The sequence below is a fragment of the Polyodon spathula genome, chromosome 6 (assembly GCF_017654505.1).
Source record: "Polyodon spathula isolate WHYD16114869_AA chromosome 6, ASM1765450v1, whole genome shotgun sequence".
Taxonomy (NCBI): domain Eukaryota; kingdom Metazoa; phylum Chordata; class Actinopteri; order Acipenseriformes; family Polyodontidae; genus Polyodon; species Polyodon spathula.
In genome coordinates, this window is record NC_054539.1 from 37,215,922 (window position 1) to 37,238,570 (window position 22,649).

At 41.1% G+C, this 22,649-nt stretch overlaps 1 long non-coding RNA gene across 2 annotated transcripts in view; it reads left to right on the top strand.

Annotated features, from left to right (window-relative positions):
* The window catches only part of LOC121317164, a 168,155-nt gene that overhangs the window by 37,884 nt on the left and 107,622 nt on the right, over window positions 1–22,649 (top strand). The window contains exon 4 of one of the 2 annotated variants that reach the window (XR_005950485.1): window positions 9,455–9,589. The exons of the other annotated variant lie outside the window; for it this stretch is intronic. This is a non-coding gene — a long non-coding RNA (uncharacterized LOC121317164). The remainder of the gene's footprint in view (window positions 1–9,454; window positions 9,590–22,649) is intronic. 2 annotated transcript variants of the gene reach the window in all.

Below are 22,649 nucleotides of genomic sequence, written 5' to 3' on the forward strand. Positions count from 1 at the left end.
GATAATTGTATTGTTGATTGCGGTGATCTCTCAGTAACCCTCAAGTCCAGCGATCCTCACCTGCCTCACTCTAGGGGAATTTGTGCTGTCATTTGCAGTTTATCGGGACATTCTATGCTCTGCTTATCCTCATGGCTGCCAGGAGCTCAATCAAGACTTGTTTTATGTTGTGGAATTGTCAGTCAGATACAGTGGCACAATGTTTTATGGTTATCATAAATCATTTTCTGCCAAAGCAGCTTCAGTCCTTGCATCTGACAACCTCATTACAGATTGGTCTCATCCTAACCCTGATCTTTTCAACGAATCTTCAGCGCCTCCACAGCCCATTCCACTCACGTGTCTGAGAGCTGCTTCTAATACATTTCGTGAAGGTCAGCGCTACATACCCCCCATTCTCAGTACCCGCTTTTCAGCATCAAACACTGTCCTGTCATGTCCCTATCCTCCCAAGCATTCTACTGTTCAGGATAGACATGGTCGCTCTGTCAGATTCTCTGGTTCCATACAGAGTGCCAGTTCCAAGCTCTGTGTCGGTACCTGGTGTTGGTACCAAGCGCACTGTCGGTTCCGAGCACAAAGTGTCAACACTCCACTGTGTGGTCTGTACACTGTTGTGAACACAGCACTATTACCATGTTTGGGTTCGATACATGTGTCTCTTGCAAGGCTAAACTGCCTGCAAGTGACGGACATGTTAAATGCACAGTTTGTCTGGGTCCCGAGCATTTGCACAGGGCCTTGAGTGATGTCACTTTTTGTGATTTGTTTGCTCCCTTCATGCGTACTCTGGAGAATCGGGTAACACGTCACTTAAGGGAGCGTTCTTCCACCCTATCCGGCATTCAGCATCACCAATGAGTGAGGCTGGACCCTCCTCCCGGGGCTCTGCGCCAAGGGGTGGGGGAGGAGCAGCGATAGAAAGAGTAGAGCCGAGAAACCTAGTTCCTCTTCTTCTTCCTCTTCCAAATCCCCTTCACCTTCCCCTCCTCCAAAATGGAGAAGGAAGAAAAACCATCACTCACGATCGGACAGACAAGTAAAATCTAGGAGGTTGTGTCAAGCCAGCAGGCGATTCTAATTCAGCTGCTGAAAGAGTGCTCGGTCCCACCGGTAATACCAGATCCTCCAGAACCCATTACCCCTGCACCAGTGGCTAGTGGGCTAGAGAGTGATATATTGTCTATCGCTTCCAAGGAGGCTGATGATCAAGACTTGGGTCTCCCTTCGGATGATGCTGAATTGGACATTCCGATTTCAGCTTCCGCCGCCTTGGCCTGAAACAAGAGACGAGAGGCACTCCATTTATGATGAGCAGCCCTCTATTACTCCTACTGCTCCTCCGGTTCATCCAGATTTTATGCTACAGTTCACTTGCGCTCACCCAGCTACAGTCACAATGGTTTCCCATTCTGTAGACTCACTCGCAGGCAGCTCTGCGTGCTCGACAGACATGATGGCACTGGTGGATGCTCCGGTCACTCCAGACCACACATTTGGCTTGGTGGTAAACGAGATGCTACAGCAATCTCACAGCATAAGGGAGTCCACCAAGGAATTGGTGCGCTTTCACCCTAAGAGACACTCCTCCACCACGTAAGCCTGCAGATTCAGAGGAAACCGGTACAACAGGGTGCTACTTCAGGTGTTACAGACAGGAGGCAGCCCGCAACCACGTTCCGCGGAGACAAGCGTGCTTTCAAGTGCCCTGCATCTTAGGCAAAGCAACAGCCCTAGGATACTGCTGTCAGAAGCTCAGGGCTCCTTCTCCAGAAGCAACTTGGACTACTGGGAACAGTGCACCACAGACCCCTGGGTGCTCAATACTGTGCAAACTGGTTACTCTCTCCAGTTCCAACGTGGCCCCCCTCCTTTTCTGGGGCGTGATAATAACATCTTCATGGACCCATAAGCCGCTGCTCAAGTGGCTCAGGAGGCAGCGGGCCATTTGCATAGTAGACCTAACCTCCCCCAGCAGGAACAGGGGTTCTACTCCAGGTATTTTCTGGTGCCAAAACGGGATGGCAGCCTCAGACCGATCCTCAATCTCAATGTCCCGACACTGTCTACAGGCACTCACTTGGTGGAGACAGCCGGCCCATCTACGCCTAGTTTTAGCACTGGGCAGCATCACCAGGAGAGGTTATAACCACAGACGCATCCAACGCTAGTTGGGGTGGAGTGTGAAATGGCCGAGGCGTACAGGGTGTGTGGCAGCCCTGTGGGAGGGTCGCCACATCAGTATTCTAGAACTGCAGGTAGTATACCTGTCCTTGCAGAATTTTTTGGAGCAGGTTCAGGGGGAGACACGTGCTCGTCCGGTCGGACAGCCTGTTAGCGGTGTCCTACATCAACCACCAGAGTGGTCTGAAGACGCCCAGTCTCTACCATGTGGCCCACAAGCTTCTGCTATGGGCACAAGAAAACCTTCTCTCACGCTGAGCAGTCCACCTGCCGGGAGTGAGCAATTGGGCTGCGGACCTCCTCTTGAGGTGTCTCCAGCAGGGTGGAATGAGATGCCATCCTGAGGTCATAAACTTCATTTGGGAGAGATTTGGGAGAGCAGAGGTAGAACTCTTTGCCTCTCAGGAGTCGGCACATTGTCCCCTGAGGTTCTCCATAAAAGGAGAAGGGGGCCCTCTAGGGACAGAAGCTCTGGCACACCTGTGGCCAGCACGTCTACTCTGTGCATTTCTGTCTGCACTGCTACTCAATTGGGTGCAGGGTACCTTGTGGCACCCCCAACCCATCGTCTGGTCTGGCCCCTGAACGACTGCATTTGAGCCGTCTGAGGTTATCCAATGGGGTGACTGACGGCTGGGCAGCCTCTACTCGTTCCCGGTATCGTTGCAAATGGAGCTTGTTTCAGACATAGTGTTTGGCTCATGGTTTTGAACCCACGACATGCCCTACGGCAGTTATACTGCAATTTCTACAGGACTTTTTTGATGAGGGGAAAGGTCTATTTGGCAGTCATTTCGGCGTGCCATGTAAAAATGTATTCAGTCTCCCTGGGATTTTTGAAAGGCACCGGGCAGCTTAGACCACTGGAGAAGGACTTAGTTCCTCGTTGATGATTAAGTGTAGTACTTAATGCACTAACAAAACCTCCATTTTAGCCCATGCATTCAGGTGAGCTCAAATTCCTGTCTCTCAAGACAGATTTCTTGCTTGCAATCACCTACAGTAAGCGGGTGAGTGAAATGCAGGCATTCTCTGTATCAAAAGCCTGTCTAATTTTCCAGAGGCCAGAACGAAGGTTACAGTTCGTACTAACCCGGCTTTTCAGCCGAAAACAATCTCAGCTTTCCACATTAACCAGTCAGTGAAATTGGAGGCTTTCCATCCTCCTCCTTTCCAATCTGACAGAGCGCCAGCTGCATGCGGTTTGCCCAGTGCGGGCATTAGCTTATTATGTGGACAGAACTAAAAGCTGGAGGCCATCAGAACAATTTTATATCTGTTATGGAGCACCAGGAACAGGCTTTCTCTGAAAAAGCATCTATCCAAATGGATAACAGGCGCAACACAGACTGCATATGAACTGGCCAATCTGCCCCTGCCCGAAAAGCTCACTGGCCATTCCACCAGGGGTCAGACGACTTCGTTGGCTTTGTTTCAAGGTGCACTGATCCAGGACATATGTAGTGCAGCAGTTTGGGCTTCCCCCCATACATTTGCAAGGTTCTATTGACTGAATGCTGCTGGTTATATTTAAGATTGAAGTGTTGTCTGTATGTCTGATCTGTATTCGTATTTTGAAGTACTATTGTGGGCCACATTGTTTTATTGTTCCTATTCAAGGTCAAGAAGGAAACATGTACCCAGGTGTAACAGCCATTGATATGATGCATAAAGAAGGTATACAGTATTGTGATTTGGAAAAAAAATGTGCACAAAAATAATTACATAAAGATTGATCTTGTCTGTCTATACAGAATTGTCACAGTAGTAACGCACAATGGGGGAGCAACTTCTATGACTCTATATTCTAGACTCTATGACTATACTATACCAAACTTTATGGAAAAACTAAGGTTACACCACAAGTAGCCCAGTTGTTTAAATAACAACAAGAGCTAGAAATTTTGGACATAACACCACATGCCCAAACAATAAATGTTGTTGTTACAAAATAAGCAACAATATATTAGTCTCTCTTTTATAATTGTTTGTATTTATGTTTTCAGAATAAGGTGGCAAAGCTTGATAGAAATAAAGAGATGTGATAAAAATACAAAATTAATATGACCACAACTTTATTTTTTTATCAATTGTTGTACAGTTGGTACAGAAATTGCTTTTAAAGATGTTCCTTTTCTTACAAAATTACAGATTTTTTTTTTTTACTGTCCTCTTACCTTTTTATGATGTTAGTAATCATTGTTAGACCCCGTTCACACTAGTGTGCTGGCTCAGAGCTGCCACATATTTAGGTCAGCAACCCTGTTCACGTTTGTGGTTTAAGGGACCTTTGCGCGTTCACTGAAAAAGCAGGTGAAAATGTGTCGAATTGTATTTTTTTTTTTTTTATTTATTTTAATGGAACATACAGAAATATTTGATTTGTAGCAGATGTTTCTTAGTAATATATTTTTTCAGTGTAGCCCAGTAGCAATTTTATGGTATTTATTAAAAAACCAACCAAAAAAAAAAAACATATATATTATTGATTATTTTGACTTAGTTATGGTGTGTAATGGGGTGGCGGTCCAAGCTTACCCACACCCACAATCACATTATTCTTTCAAGAACATGGACGTATTTAGAGTGCAGGAAACCGCAACTTGCTAGTGTTGACAGGCATAAATATTTATTTTCGTAATGGATACTTCACTCAGATTGCAAATCACTAACAGGTTGTACATACAATGACTGACATTCACAAGACAAGCCTGACCACCTAATACTACTGCTCCCTCCTAAGGAAAGACACGGCATTAAATAATAATTAATTATTCAATAACCGGATACATCTGGAATCATTTTATACAAAAATATAACTATTTAGCATTCATTCCGTTTACAATAAACATTAATATAATTTAAATTACACATGTTTCTTCTCATTTGTATGTATTTGTTTAACCTGCATGAATACCGTCTTTGTTTACAAACACGATTGTTAAACTATTCCGTTATTATTTTCATTGTTATTATTATTCTCTAGTACCTAACTATTACCAGTAAAGACTGAACATTAGCGTTACCTCTTCCTTTGGAAGATTACCGAACATAAGGCTATAACATAACCCTTGGTCCACATGTAGCTAATGCAACATCACTAAGGGAAGCACCCTATTCTAAATACAGCAATACACCTGAGAGGGCGCTAGATAAAGGGAACAGAGTACCCTGGACTAAAAGTCATAACACTATTCCCATGGGTAGGTGGCAGTCGGACGGCTAGAAAAAGGGCAGAGCTACGGTACCCAAACTCAATGACCTGGACGGAAAACGGCGTTGCATCCGTGGACTGGAGTATCAACTGTGTAAAAGCCTTTTTGACTTTAAAGTTGAACACAAAAAGGTTGTTACACAGTACCTTTTTCATAACGTTTTTCATAACCGGGCCCTCCACACAGCAGCAGCCCTGAAGGGACTGGCTGCTCTCTTAAATACTGCACCTGGCTCTAATTTACAATAATAGCCAGGTGCAGGTCATAATTAACTAATAAAACAATTAAACAATTATGTTTTTGGCAGGGAGGATATTAACCCCCTCCATGCCGTGTTACAGTATAAAATAACCAAGGAAATACGATAAATCTACACATTTTCCAACTCTCAGGTGAATTTATAAAATAACCAAGGAGGTGTTAGTTAATAGATGTAGCTTAAAAAAAACGAACAAAAAAAAAAAACCCTTAGTTTAATGCATTTAACAACAAAAAAAAAAAAAAGCCTAACCACAGCTACACAGCTCGCTTCACTTGAGAATCTGTAATTTAGGCTCATGGGGGGCCAAACACACCATTGAAATGGTCTGATAAATCTTGATTATGCCCATCACCTCAAACAATAGCTGCTTTATGCATTAACTAATACCTTTGTGGTTATTTTGTACATTTACCTGTGAGCTGGTAAATCTATACATTAGCAGGCTAATCTATAGATTTTACACATGAACTGTAACAAAGACTCAAAATGCAGAGTTATCAAAAAAAAAGAAAATGAAGTACTTTAGCTACTGCAATAGAACCCTCAGAATGATTACAAACATTATCAGAAGTTAAAAAACAGTGACGAAAAAAAATCTGAATTTATGATTAAAGATACTTATTTATTAAATACTCCCATATTGTGTTAAATGTGTTTATTTTTCTTAATTGTTTAAAATTCTGAAGAATAAGTGCGTTTTATAATATTTATTTTTTTGTCTGATAAAACAGTCCATCATTAAATGATCATTTGATATTATTATGCATTGTACAAGTTGCCCACTACCTGCACATTCTGGCCTGTGATTGGTTAAAACGTCATCATAAGAGCAAAAATAGATGGAACTATTGCCCAGACATCCTTACACCAGTGGGCAATAGTCTCTGCTGTCATGTGATTGGTTCACACCACTGTCAGCCCCGCCCCTTTTCAAAGGAACGTCTCATATATTTAAACAAAATATCCAACCTTGCCTCACTTATTTTCTTGACTGATGCACATATATATGTACTGCAGCCATAGTGGAAAATTAAATGCCCCTCGGGAAGACTATTGTTACTGCCACTCTGTGGCTTTGGGCATTATAACCCTGTCGTTAACAATAGTCTTCCCTCTGGTCAATAACTTTCCACTATAGCTCTCCTCTCCAGTCCATATTTACTGTGCATATACGTATATGTGTATGCAATAAGGCCTGACACGGTGTCCATATACTTCGAATATATACGGACGCCTCGGGGCATTGTGAGGCACGAGACGAAGTCGAATACCTCCAGCCTCTGAGAAGTCAGTATATTCGACATATGCGGTCACCTTGCAGGGCTTTTTTGCATTTATAATCCAGGTCAAACAGTGGAAGTCATTTATATATTATATATATATATATATATATATATATATATATATATATATATATATATATATATATATATATATATATATATACATACACACACACACACACACACACACACACAGTATTGCGCAAAAGTTTTAGGCAGGTGTGGAAAAATGCTGTAAAGTAAGAATGCTTTTAAAAATAGACATGTTAATAGTTTATATTTATCAATTAACAAAATGCAAAGTGAGTGAACAGAAGAAATCTACATCAAATCAATATTTGGTGTGACCACCCTTTGCCTTCAAAACAGCGTCAATTCTTCTAGGTACACTTGCACACAGTTTTTGAAGGAACTCGGCAGGTAGGTTGGCCCAAACATCTTGGAGAACTACCACAGTTCTTCTGTGGATTTAGGCAGCCTCAGTTGCTTCTCTCTCTTCATGTAATCCCAGACAGACTCGATGATGTTGAGATCAGGGCTCTGTGGGGGCCATACCATCACTTCCAGGACTCCTTGTTCTTCTTTACGCTGAAGATAGTTCTTAATGACTTTTGCTGTATGTTTGGGGTCGTTGTCATGCTGCAGAATAAATTTGGGGCCAATCAGATGCCTCCCTGATGGTATTGCATTGAGGAGACCATTAATTCTGACCAAATCCCCAACTCCATTTGCAGAAATGCAGCCCCAAACTTGCAAGGAACCTCCACCATGCTTCACTGTTGCCTCATTCGTGTACCGCTGTCCAGCCCTTCGGCAAACAAACTGCCTTCTGCTATAGCCAAATATTTCACATTTTGACTCATCAGTCCAGAGCACCTGCTGCCATTTTTCTGCACCCCAGTTCCTGTGTTTTCGTGCATAGTTGAGTCGCTTGGCCTTGTTTTCACGTCGGAGGTATGGCTTTTTGGCCGCAAGTCTTCCATGAAGGCCACTTCTGACCAGACTTCTCCGGACAGTAGATGGGTGTACCAGGGTCCCACTGTTTTCTGCCAATTCTGAGCTGATGGCACTGCTAGACATCTTCCGATTGCGAAGGGAAGTAAGCATGATGTGTCTTTCATCTGCTGCAGTAAGTTTCCTTGGCCGACCACTGCGTTTACGGTCCTCAACGTTGCCCGTTTCTTTGTGCTTCTTCAAAAGAGCTTGGTCGGCACATCTGGAAACCCCTGTCTGCCTTGAAATTTATGCCTGGGAGAGACCTTGCTGATACAGTATAACTACATGGTTTCTTGTTGCATTGCTCAGTCTTGCCATGGTGTATGACTTTTGACAGTAAACTGTCTTCAGCAACCTCACCTTGTTAGCTGAGTTTGGCTGTTCCTCACCCAGTTTTATTCCTCCTACACAGCTGTTTCTGTTTCAGTTAATGATTGTGTTTCAACCTACATATTGAATTGATGATCATTAGCACCTGTTTGGTATAATTGTTTAATCATACACCTGACTATATGCCTACAAAATCCCTGACTTTGTGCAAGTGTACCTAGAAGAATTGATGCTGTTTTGAAGGCAGTAAAAGTACCATTAGCTGAGTACATAGATTGAATTGAAACATGCAAAAGTAAGTAAATATTTATTTTTGATGTGTTGAATTGAAAAGATCCAACAGGAGGCAGACACTTGTTTTCAGCAGAACGGGAGTAAAAAAAATAAGACGCCTCAGATTTCAGTAACTTTTCAAGGTCTGTGTCGGAGATGGGTGGATAGTGTGTAGAACTGTTTTTTTGTGTTTTTCTGTAGTGATTACAAACCGCTAAAAAGACAAATTCGGGGTAAGTGTGTACATTCACAGATTCCCCAGTTTTTTGTGTTCATTCAGATAGCGGTTTATTCCAAAGTGTTATTTCTTCTCCTTGGGCATTTCTTACATTTCCTTAGAAATCCCTTAGTATTTAATAAAGATCTTCTTAAGATGTGCATTTTCCACAGTTGAGACAATTTTTTGTTTTTTGATTTTTTAATTTTTTTTAATTTTAGCCAGTCCTGAAAAACAGCGATTTAAAAAAAAAAAGTATTTATTTATTGATTTATTTTTTTTTATGTTGCTATCTTCCATTTCATTTAATTGTTCTTCATCCAAATCGGCATGTCTACTTACTACTTTTGGGATTTTTTTGCTGGTAATTGGTCACTCGATTTTATAGTTACTGTACATATGTAACTGTAAACAAGATGGCTACTGGTACTTTAAAATTCTGTGAGGCAATGCAGTGGTTTCGAATACGTAACAAGAACAGACAGCTGGAACCTTGCTGGAATCACATTACTCTAAATAATCTATATTTTACGACTTGAACGTGGGAAACTTTTTTTGTTTTGTTTTTTATGATTGACCCCCTTTTATTTATTAAGATGTACCTTTGTTAAGATAATTGATCCCCATGGTATTTTGTAACAGAAGTCGGCATTGTCCTAGTACTAGATACATCAGTTTATGGTTGCCTTTTCAGGTTTGGCTTGGTGTCGCCTGATGGAGTTTCAGTCACCCATCAAAAACAAAGATGTCCGATTCAGCACTATGTTAGCTACCCTTACTCAAGATTGCAAGATTGGCTTTGACTGTCCAGGCCATGGTGGCCATGAAGGTAATGGTTTAAAACACTAATCTTTTTAATCGATGATGTGGTTGTTATTGCACTGCAAAAATTCACCACCTTGGAAAAAAAGTAAAAACCTAGGACCAAATATTCAAAAGGCTTATGTGTGTGTCACAAGGGGAGTTGTAGTTTTTTTTAAACAATACTAATTACCAGTGCTAAATTTGTAAAGGGCACAAACAATGACAACAATACCATTCTTAAGAAGCGCACATTTAAAATCATAACAAGTTTATTTGAAAGAATATTGTACATACTAGTGTTTTATAATCACGTATTCTACATCATATATGTAAAGCAGTAGTGTGTGCAGAAAAATAAATAAAAGGCAAATGCTGGACAAAATGTGACTGTTTTGCTTGTCCACTTTTGTGTATATCCATCTGTGTGTATCCACTATTCTACGTGTTGTTAAGGTTTGGCATTTAACCGGTTTAAAATGAAATAAAAAGTGGAAAGGCATTCAGATGACTCCAGAAGGTCGACATTGATAAAAAAATTAAAAATTAAAAAATTAAAAAGATACACGCACCCTACACAAACATTGGTCCATGCTGTAGTAATATCTAGCAATATCATGATGTTATTACCATAACCCTGGTTCCCTGAAAGAGAATGAAAACCATTACCGAATGGGAAGAGCCTCTCTGACCGTCAATCTCTGAGCAAATGTACAAAAGCTGCCCTCGAAGGGTAATGGCTGTCATTCTCTTTCAGGGAACCAGGATTATGGTAATAACCTAACGTTCCCTTTCAATTCGAATGACAACGAATGGGAAAGCTGTACCAAAGCTGTCATGGCTCCAGAGTACCGACAGTACAGCCCCACGGCGATAGCAACAGAGCCCACATGATGCCTCAGTCTCAGTCCAGAGAGGGTCTCGTTCGGTTTGTCACATCAAGGCGGTAAAAACGCACAAATGTCTGACTATCTATCCATGTAGCAGCATTGCATAACTCATCTAAGGAGGCGCCATAAAGGAAAGCCCACGAAATTACCTGGCCCCTGGTAGAATGGGCCGTAATGTCCCCCGGTAACAGGGAGTCTGTCTGTTCATACGCCAAGCGTATCACATCTGTCACCCAGTGCGCTAGACGTTGCTTCGATAGGGCCTGACCTCTAGAGCGGGACCCATAGCAGACAAACAGCTGGTTGGACTGTCTCCAGGACGCCGTTCTATCCAAATAACAGCACAGAGCCCGAACTGGGCATAGTGTGTGTTGTCTACGGTCCTCTTCTGACTCGTGCGGGGGAGGTCTGAAAGTTTCCAAAACCACTGATTGGTTAATATGGAATGAGGATACCACCTTTGGCAAAAAGGATGGATTTGTTCTTAATGTTACCCGTGAGTCATTTCCAGTGAAAGCCATATATGTGTCATTGATGGACAGCGCATGAAGCTCACTTACTCTGGCAGATGAAATGGCTATTAAAAATTCCACTTTTAATGAAACAAGGCGCAGTTCTGCTGATGCCATGGGCTCAAATGGGGGACCCATAAGGGCCCGCAGTACCAGTTCTAGATCCCACTTGGGAACCATACTTTTCATGGGAGGACAAAGCCTCTGAGGCCCTTTAAGAAATTGCACTGCCAGGAAATGTGCCCCAGGGGACACCGAATCAGTTTTGTCATGGCACACTGATATTGCTGCCAGGTATACCTTCAAAGTAGACGCTGATTTTCCTGTGTCAAACAGGTGTTGTAAGAAGGTTAATATCGTCTCAGTCGGACAAGTCACCGGATCGTGACCTTCGGCAAGGCACCAGTCTTGGAAAACTTTCCATTTGTATGAGTACTGGGCTCTAGTGCTCGGCGCCCTAGCAGACTGTAGTGTTTCTACTACTGCATTTGGCAAACCTTGTTTGAATAGAACATAAGAACATAAGAAAGTTTACAAATGAGAGGAGGCCATTCGGCCCATCTTGCTCGTTTGGTTGTTAGTAGCTTATTGATCCCAAAATCTCATCAAGCAGCTTCTTGAAGGATCCCAGGGTGTCAGCTTCAACAACATTACTGGGGAGTTGACACCCTATTAGGTCGGTCATCGCCTTAGCCACTGCCTGGAGCTCCCCCGTGTCTGCCACTGTAGCCTTCACCACAGCCTCCCTGCCAACTAATTCTGGTAGAGCACCAGTATGGCCATGGCATTTGCTGCTCGGGCCAACAGCGCTGCCGATGCATAAGCTTTTTTGAGCATCGTATCTGTTGTTCTGCAAGGCTTGGACGGACGGCTTGGGTCTTTATCCCCCTTGGTGAAGGTGGAACCTTGCACCAAAACCGTTCCGTGTCCCCGATAATGGGAAATATGCCTAGGTCTACTTCTTGGGCTCCCTGCATTAAGAAGCAGAGACTCTGCTGTTCTGGAGGCTGAGGGTGCAGACGCTGGGTTGCTCCAGGAGGAGCGCACCAGTTCCAGGAAGTCCTGGCATAGGTGGAGGGCATGCTGTGGGTGCCCTTTCTGCTGGTGGAAGCGGTTCCCCTTTCCCTCTTGTTCTGTCGGCCAGGGAACGTCCGTGGCTGCAGCTGCAAGCTGCATTAGGGCCCGGAACTGTTCCCTCTGCAACACGTGTGGCAAGGGTGTTATGAAGCCTCCCATCGTGGCCTGCCCGATGGAAGCGGCTGGGTCCGAAACGTCCGATCTGGATGCGGACAAGGATAGCTTGTCTGGGCTAGGGGGTCTAGGCAGAGGGGATGGGGAATGACACTGTGGGGGCTGGAGCTGCCCGGTGGTAGGGGGCAGCCTGCACCTAAGATTTCAATAGGGTCTCCAGCATGATCTGCTGAGCCCTTACAATCTCTGCCAGCTCCATGAAGCGCTGCTCAGCCGAGCTTGGACACCTTTGAGGAGGCTGTGACAGTGCGCGTCTGCGCCTGCGTGGAGAAGGGGAGCAGCATCTGAGCCGTGACCATCTGTCCCTTGGGGAAGGGGAGCGGTGCCTGCGCAGCGACTGCCTGTCCCCTGGTGAGCATCCCCTCAAGTGGTATCGCCTCGGCGGTAACCATCTCGCCTCCCTTGAGAGGTGTCACTGTAGCAGGGGATGACCGCTGGATGACCTCTGCGGAGGCTCTTGGACCACTGATCTCATTCTCCCCTGGTTGGAGGAGAGAGAGAGAGAGAGAGACTCTGCTGGGGATAGGGCTGCTCTCCATCGCTTAGTTCTCCTCAAGAACTTCCGACATGGAGAGCAGTCCAGCTCACCTGCCAGTGCCTTGGCCACTTGTTCTGGCCCTAGGCACCTGGCGCAGGATCAATGTTCGTCCTGCCTGGGCAGCTTAGCTGAGCACCGGTCACACTGGTGGAAGCCACTTGAAGACCCAGTCGACTGCACTGACATGTTTGCAGTTGTTTTTTTTTGCTTTTTTTAAACTGCTGTGCTCAATGAGCAGCCTGCAGATGTGTTTTTTTTTTTAAAACAATCAGTCTGTGCCGAGATTGGCATTGAGGCGTGCGCTGTCAGAGCCGAGGTCGATGTCGAGATGCGCGCGGTCGTTGCAGAGTGGGCTGAGCTGAGTTGATCGATGCAGATGCCAAAGTGTAGCGCGGTCGGTGCCGAGCTGTAGACGGCCTCGAAGCTATTCCCAGGTGCCGAAGAAAAGCGCTATTGGTGCCGAGTGAACCTGATCCAAGGTTAGTGCTGATTGTAGTCATGGTCGGGGCCGAGCTGTAGGCGGCACCGAAGATGTTTACACCGGTGCCGAGTCAATCGAGACCGTGTAGGCGCTGTTTTCTCAATCTTATTTGTTGTGAATTCAATATTTCGTTTACATCATATCCAGTCTCACAGTAAGATGTCCTGATGGATACCCAGATACGCCATCGAATTGTCAAACTTTTATTTGGGATCCGATGCGTTCAGGTCAAAAATGCCATTCAGAATCTTTCCAGGACTCGCTGGTATCACTCAGCAAGATTGGCGCCGACTTGGAAGAGACTACACTAGCGACAACTCTCTATATAGGATTGCTATTTTGTATTATGAATATTGTTTTAACAGGGTTTATAATTAGGATTAGGGGTGGGAATTCCGAATACTTTCCTATTTGGATACACAGGGTGTAAAAGGCAAATGCATGTGCACAAGCAGATAGCATAACAGTGTAAGCTGGTAAAGTTTAGCCGGGTTCACAACGTGTTCAAACAATGTCCAAGCTGAGATTTCTTCCCTCTATACCCTATTTCTTTATGCACAATTTTTTTCTCTTTGTTTGCTGAATTAAAATACAGAACTCAATGAGCAGCAGCGTCACAGCGCATATCTCTTCCAATTAAAGCAACAGTAGCATAACATTGCGCAAACCACCAAATAATTTTTGCTGTAGTGTATTCAAAATAAAATAACACTTATCATATAGCAACCTAAATATTCTAACAAATAATATTTATAAAATAATCTTAGTGTAAATATTGTAACCTGGCCAAAATAGAAAATACATTCCAACATTACAATACTTTAACATTACTAATTACAACTAGCCATCAAGTACTGACATCAGATGAATCTAAGTCGAGTTACTTTGTTTATTCAATAACCTGTAAAAAATTAAACAAGGCTACCTTGTTGTGCTTTTAATGGTCAGTGCAAATGTTGCCGTTACTCCATCCATTCACAGAAAGTCAACAGTAGATGTTTTACATTGAACTACAGTCCAGTGTTAAAAAAATAAATAAAAATACTCTTTTTCAACTCCAAGTATCTTGCCTTTTCTTATAGTCACTGCGTTGTTGTGCTTAACATTTAGTATGTCTTTATATTCATCATAACGATAAATTGCCTTTCTAATTTCACTGTTACTTAAGTTTGGATTACTTATAGCACTTGCTATATACGTGTTGAATGGCTGAAGTAACATATATTGAAAGGCTTTGTTTAGCCACTTTCTTTTGAGACGTGGGCTCTCTTTGGTTACTGAACAGTTAGAAACATATTGAAAATAAAAACCATCATGAAAAAAAATATATAAATATACTGGGCCACATAAAATTGCATCCGGGCCAGTAAAAACACTAGCTCAGTGGCCCCAGGGGCCAGTAGTTAAAAATCTAAACGTAGAGCTCTGTTTAGTGAAGTAGGCTACGATATTTGTTTTCATTAAAAACGTGTTTATTGACATTAATTTTCAGCTTTCATAATGAAGCTTGTTGTGTACTACTCATTCAATCAAACCGAGTAGTGTTGGAATTTGCTTATATTGTTCAAGACGTTTTTCAAATCAAGTAAGCTTATTTCATTTGTGTATAAAAAACGACAAGAGACGCAGTCCTTCTTTCGCAGCCAGTGTCATCTTTATGGCATAAATGGTAAAGTAATTAAATGTCCCTGGCAGTGCTGTCTCTGTTTAGAGCACACAAGAACTTGCAGAGTGGACAAAACTGTGTTGAGAATTGGAAGAACGCATTTGAGAGCAAAGCATTTAATGACGTTTTTAACTGTCATAGCTGAAGATGTGCTGGGGCTATGCCTCGTCAAGCCAAATAATTTGTACGTAACAGACAAAAATAGATTTTTTTTTAAAAGAGCCTCGAGTAACACATTTAGCAATATTTTTCAAGTTTTGTAAAACTTTTAAAATTATGTTGACACGCTAATGAAGCAATTTCCATAAATCTTATACACGAGAGAAAAGTTAACGGCAAACCTTAGACAAAACACAAGTTTCTGTATTGCTTTATTTACTACGTGGAAATCATTATGAATTTTTAAAACCACAGATACCTTCAAATTATTAATAAATTGTAACTTCATACATATCACTGACTCGCTAGGTCATTGTACAGTAGTATTTCTCAAACACCAATTAAGTCGTCGTTTGTTTGACCGCGTTGCCATAGTAACCAAATGCACGGCGCTGATAAAAGTATGAATTCACATTGTGAAAAACTGTAAGGAAAATAAAATGTCTATTTTTTCACGGTAAATTGCAAGAAGCATAAAGCAACTTTTTTTTGCCAATGCCCGCCTGCAGTACACATTCCAAACACACTCATTTTTCAGTTCCCAAAATATTTTTACGCAAAACTGCCTATAGGGAACTCTCTCAACCACTATATATCCCATGTAAACCACTTAAAATGTTTTAAGTAGACAAAAATAAATGTACTTACATATATTCGTAGTGAATGAACTTTAAAAAGTCAAACAAAAACGACTGTTTTGAACAAATCCACGCCAACTGCCTCCGAAGCTGCCAATCAAACATGACTTGCACATGATTCGTTGTGTGTGAGGAAGATCCATCCCAAATATTGCATCACAATTACTACATCGATTTGATTCTCTAAAGCCTGGGCATTTAAAAAAAAAAAAACTATTTGACCTAAACTTAAACACCCGCCTGCGGGGCACACAAATGACGTTTATTATTTATTTATTTTATATAAATGTACTTAAACTTGGCATTCACATTGACGTAAATTTAGATGGGCCTGCATGCAAACTGAGTGGGCCGTGCCCACCCACGCCCATCCGTGGCTACGCCACTGTTTCAGGGGCAAATGGACAAGTACGGGGAGAGAAAAAAAAGAAACCATGTTTAAATGAACTACTGCACAACGCATGCGACGCAAACTACGTATCAGCCTTCTGTTGATAGCTCCGTTTTATTCCTTCGCGACCCTGTGTGCATTGCACTTATGCAAAAAACAAACAAACAAAAAACGTCCACAAATAACAATTACAAAAAAAATCTCCAACGCGGTTCTTTACTATTAAAATGAGAACGAAGTTTTAATCAACCTATCAGTGCGTCTGTACTGTTTTTCAGTGACCTGTTCTGTGCAGTAGTGGGACACGACGAGGGACACGGTGGGACAAAGATGGTGCTGCACTGTTTTCATTTATGTTGCTAAAATATATTTTCAGCACTGAATGTAAAAAAGCAAAACATGTTTCAACTGATGGTCGTTTCAAGACATTTCCCAAATAAACTGTACATGCAGATGTTGGTAATTGTTTTGCATATATTAATGTGCCTTTGGTGAAAATACGATCGATCGGTATTTAGCTTCACAATCACACATTAAACAAAAGGCCACTAGAGGCTGTTGAACAGAACATAAATAATAGAGAACATAAAATAAACAGCTTTCAGAAACTAAACTGGAAATTCAGCCCAGACAAAAAGTATTCCTGTCTGCAAGATAAATCAGTACTAAAACGATCTAGCACAGCCACCAAACTTCAACAAGCTTACTGACACGCAGTTGGAATTTTAGACCCGAATAGCCACGTTTTCTTTGTTTTGACTCGGTACTAATAAATTATTGGATGGGACAAATAACACGACAACGAACGAACGAACGTGCTGCATACATTGCCTTTATTAAGGTATGCCAGATGCGCTTTGGTAACCGAGTGTCGGGGCTGTTTCTAATCGGTTTCCACATCTGTATAACTTGGCAAAGTTTTGCCTTACACTTCCAACCAATTCAGTGGATGCAGAACGTGCAGTCTCAGTGTATGGGCAAGTGAAGTGCTGGGGGATGCTCCATGCTTGCCTTTAACAAATGACAGCAGTGTTTTAGTAAGGAAGCAAGTACCTCTATGTTTAGGCTCTATAGTGTTCTGAAATACTGTATACTTGGGTTTATTTAATATTTAAACAGGTCCGCGAAATCCTAATTTTATTACGCAACCTGCCCGTGAAAAATACGTACATTTATCTCGATTTAAGTAGACCACTAGTTATATACCTCGAGAGAGTCGCGGTTGATTTATTGTTAATTCATGTTAATTTATTAATTTCCACAGCGCTGTGATAATTGCAGTGTCTCCGCGACTCTAGATTTCACTCTCTTGCGATTTTACGCAAATCATTCGCAACGCAAGCAGAGTAGCAAGAAAGATAAGAAAATCCACAAGATCTTTGAATATATGCCCTCTAGTATTTTTCAACTTAATATAAGTTCTGCCAATGGGGCACGATAATTTAGCTTAATACGATTTTCAAAAATAAGAGAATGAAGCTTATTTTGAAGAACAATTACCAACATTAAAATGAGGGTCAAAAGTAAGGTTTTTCACTGCAATAATATCTACAAATTATGCAGTAATTTAAAGTACTCTAGGCAAAGTATTGATTAGCAGTTTTAAAACAACAATAAAGGAAAATACAATTATTCCTCTTTTAGAGTAGTTTGCATGGGTAATATTCATCATTCTTTTTGTTTTGAGTCAAGTGTTAGGTCAGAACTGGTGTGGGTTTTCTTACAACAAACTAATTCATTTAAATTTAAATTTAGCATGTACTGTACAAGTGGTGGGGAAACCCTTGTCATTTCAATATGAGGAAGGTGTAGTTACTACTTTTTCCACCAGAAGGCAGACTTCATCTACAGTCTTTAAAATATTTTTCCTTGGACCCTGAGCATTCAGTCTTTGTTTTATAATTAATGATTAAACATTTGAGGACCCAAGTGAATATTAGTCCACAATTTAAAATGTACCTGCTGTGTGGCACAATTTGTACAATTGTGTGTGTGTGTGTGTGTGTGTGTTGTTTGCAATTGTTTTTTTTTGCAATTCCTCAAATAATTTTAAAGCTTCAGTTATTTTTTAGTTGCCTGCAGTAGATATATGTAGCTTAGGTTGCCTCTTAAGAGCGAGCATCATCAAATGGTGTGTGATTTTGGATCAAGTTACCTTTTATTTTTGCAGGTAATACACAGCAGTGCTCAAGATGGCGCTGGTGTTTACTAATATCAATACACTTTGGCTACTCTGGTCCATGGCAGGCAGCTAAATCTAAAGAGCAGCAACTGAACTCGGTTAAAGTACCTAAACAGACATATAACAAAAGCTGCCATTGACGCATGAGTTGAATGGAGGCTGTACGGACACCTAGGATATGACTCAAGTTTAAAGCCAAGTAAAGAATTCACCAAGAAATGACTAATAACTCAGTATTGGTGACACAGAACCCAAACCGCTCAGAATGACCGAAAACATCACAAACATGTGAGGAGCCGGTAAAAACAAAACCATATATATATATATATATATATATATATATATATATATATATATATATATATATATATATATATTACCCTATTAATTTTGTATTAGTGTTAAATTAGAGTACTAATTTTAAACAAAAAAAATAGAACCAAAATTAGTGTCAGGAAGTTAGTCCGTAATCATGTATGTATTAAAATTTTAACAAAATAATGACTAAATAATGATGATAATAATTCTCATATTATTGTATTGGTTTTTTTGTCACGTAGAATTTTTGGTCAACCGAATAAAGACCTAATTAAACCAACCGGGGAAAATACTCCGAGTATAAATGGATTTGATTAATATGCTCTTTTTGATGTCTTAAACTACAGACATTTTCACCGGACTAAAATTGGTTGACGAGTTAGCGTTGTCTCAGTAAATAATATAAGTGGACTGACGTAAGATTTAATTCTATCTATCTATCTGTCTATCTATCTATATATATATCCTTTAAATGGGTTTTAAATGTTGTTTTATAACTTGAAAATATCTCAATAAAACAAAGCATTCACTAAGTAACGGGTATATGTTCCACATTGTAAACAATATCAATAATAAATTTGGTAATTGAAAAAAAGTGAAGTCAGTCCACGTTGCAACAACATTGCTTATACAGGGTAGCCCACTGAAAGTAGCCCCTGTAAGTATTACAATGTACAAATAATTAATAAATACATAATCACATGACAAAGCAGCACAGACATGTACAGGAATCGTCGTTTTGTAACATGAACATGGACTGAATGCCAACATAATTTTTATTAGGACGTACAATATAACAATGTTATACTCCCCCTGTCACAAACGGCAATCAGGACTAGGAACAAGTTTCATTTGAAAGCACCTCTGGGTTAGATATGTTCTATGAAGGAAATTAAAATGAATCTGTTAATGGTTAGGGTTCTTGGAGGCTAGGCCTACATAGTGCCAAATGTTATCCCAATTAATTTCCATAGCTAAGGGGGCTAACCACAGACATATATAGAACTAGACCCGTCAACAGCTGACTTGGAGTGAGATTTCCGTTCGCCATCTTGGATGCATATAGGTCTGCTGCTGAGAGCATTGTAACCAATGTAAACAGGCAGATACGCGCATCAGTTTTTTGGGGTTTAGTTTATTTAGCTTCAATAAGATTGTTTTTTTAAACATGAATATTAAATATTGACATTTTCAGACAGGACAGGATTTTAAATGAAATAAACATTGTTACTCCGTATCAGTTTCTAAATGAAATTGCAGATGTTTGACAACGTGTGAAACTTTTATTAAGAATGCTTTCCAGTATTCATTTATAGCCTACATTACAATGTTACAATAGTAGATAATAAATTACCATAATAACTGTGCTGCAATTAACAGCATGTTTTGAATACTGTTTCAGAGCTGTTATTGTTATTTGTTTATAAATCATTTTATCACTCAGGAAATCTGGTAACCTTAAAATGACCCTGTGACAAGATGCTTGTGTCACATGTGTTGGTAACCACTGCTTAAGCAATACATAGAGACATGGGAGTTGGAGTAGCATACAAAAAGAAAGTAAACAACGGGGTCATGTGACGTTGCCAGCAATGGTAACGCACAAAAGACACATACAGCAAGCTGTACAAAAGGCAAAATAAAACACAGTACAAAGACTACAAATAAAAGGTGCCATACAGGGCAAATGCTAGCCCTATAAACAAGGCTATACATTACGTGGGATCACTATCCCCTAAACTAACCTACTTATGAGCCGATATTCATATGTCGACTCCTGCTGCTTCATATTGCCTTGGCTTAGCACTGCCTTCACAAGCACCACTTGCAGTTTCAGGGTCACCGCTTGCAGTTCACATGATTTTAGGACACATTCAGCAGTTCCTGTAGGTTCCCTCTGCTGGGTAGTGCATTTCAAAGCAAAGACTCAACCATGAGCACCAAGGCGCTTTCAAAAGAACTCCGGGACAGTTTTTGAAAGGCACAGATCATGGGATGGGTATAATATCCCTTGGAGCACAATCAAGGTGATTATTAAGAAGTGGAAAGTGTATGGCACCACCAAGACCCTGCCTAGATCAGACCGTCCCTCCAAACTGGATGATCGAGCAAGAAGACTGATCAGAGAGGCTACCAAGAGGCCAGTGGCAACTTTGCAAGAGCTACAGGCTTTTATGGCCAAGACTGGTCAAAGTGTCCATGTGACAACAATATCCCAAGCACGCCACAAACCTCGCCTGTATGGTAGGATGGCAAGAAGGAAGCCATTACTCAAGAAAGTCCACCTTGAATCCCGTTTGAAGTATGTAAAAAAACACTCGGGAGATTCTGTAGCTATGTGGCAAAAAGTTTTGTGTTCTGACGAAACTAAAATGGAACTCTTTGGCCTAAATGCAAAGCGTTATGTTTGGCGCAAACCCAACACAGCACATCACCCAAAAAATACCATCCCTACTGTGAAGCATGGTGGTGGCAGCATCATGTTATGGGGATGTTTCTCGTCGGCAGGGACTGGGGCACTTGTCAGGAGAGAAGGGAAAATGAATGGAGCAAAGTACAGAGAAATCCTTAAGGATAACTTGCTGCCCTCTGCAAGAAAGCTGAAAATGGGATGGAAGTTCACCTTTCAGCATGACAATGACCCAGAGCACACAGCCCAAGCTACACTGGAGTGGCTAAGGAACAAAAAGGTAAATGTCCTTGAGTGGCCCAGTCAGAGCCCCGACCTAAATCCAATCGAAAATTTGTGGCAGATTGCTGTCCGTCAACGCTCCCCAAGGAACTTGATAGAGCTATAACAGTTTTGTAAAGAAGAATGGTCAAATATTGCCAAATCTAGGTGTGCAAAGTTGGTAGAGACCTATCCCAACAGACTCACAGCTGTAATTGCTGCCAGAGGTGCTTCCACCAAGTATTAACTCAGGGGGGTGAAGACTTATCCAATTATGATCTTTCAGTTTTGTATTTTTAATATATAATTTTTTTCATAATAAAAACTTTTTTCCCATTAACAGTGTGGAGTGTGGTGTGTAGATAAGTGAAAAAAAAAAATCCTCATTTAAATGCATGAAACTCTGAGGCACTGACACAACAAAATGTGAAAAAAGTTCAAGAGGGTATAGACTTTTTATAGGCACTGTATATATGATGTATTTTTGTAATGTAATTATATACCGGTAATTTATTATGTAGTATTGTAACATTGCAGGCTGTAAATGAATACTGGAAAGCACTCTTAATAAAAGTTTCACTCGTTCTCAAATATCCACGATTTCATTTACAAACTGATAAGGATTATTTCATTTAAAATCCTGTCCTGTCTTCAAATGTCAGGTTTAATTATATACATTTCATATAAATGTATAAAAATGCATTATTCCAGTAAGCATTAATTTCTATGTTTCTTCTATTTATAAATGTGCAACAATTGATAATAATTTATTTATTTTTTTATAAACTAAAGGAGATTTATTACAGCATTGAAGGATATTATCTATAGATAGAAACAGAAAGACATTGAAGAGTAAGTTAACAACCTTAGCTACATATAACCTAGGGGGGCTAGTGCCCGATATTTGAAAGGTCTGCGCACCGCGCAAAGAGGTATGCGCATCGCAAATGGCCGTTATGCCGAAATTGTGCCAAGTTGTCATATTCGAAACGTCCTTTTGCTCGTCACAATCCATTCTGCGCTGTGCAGAAATAAAATGTATGCATCGAGCAATATGGGGGGAGTGGCCGACAATATGCATGATCCTGGTATATTCGAAGGTATGCTCCAAGCACAAAACCAGGTTTGTGACGCGCAGAATAAGGATTGTAAAAGGACTGCGTTAACTCTGCGCACACTACCATTCCAGCATTGACTACAAACAGGCAACAATGGGAAACGTGGGTAGCATGCAGCGTGTCCATCGACGTGTGGATGTGAATGATGCAGGCACAGCCAGCAACAGCAACCCCGACATAGGAGAAGATATGCTGAAAGGATGCACCAGCCTTGGCACACACATGAGGAGCTCAGCAATGAGCAAATCATGTCCAGGTATTGTCTCGACTCAT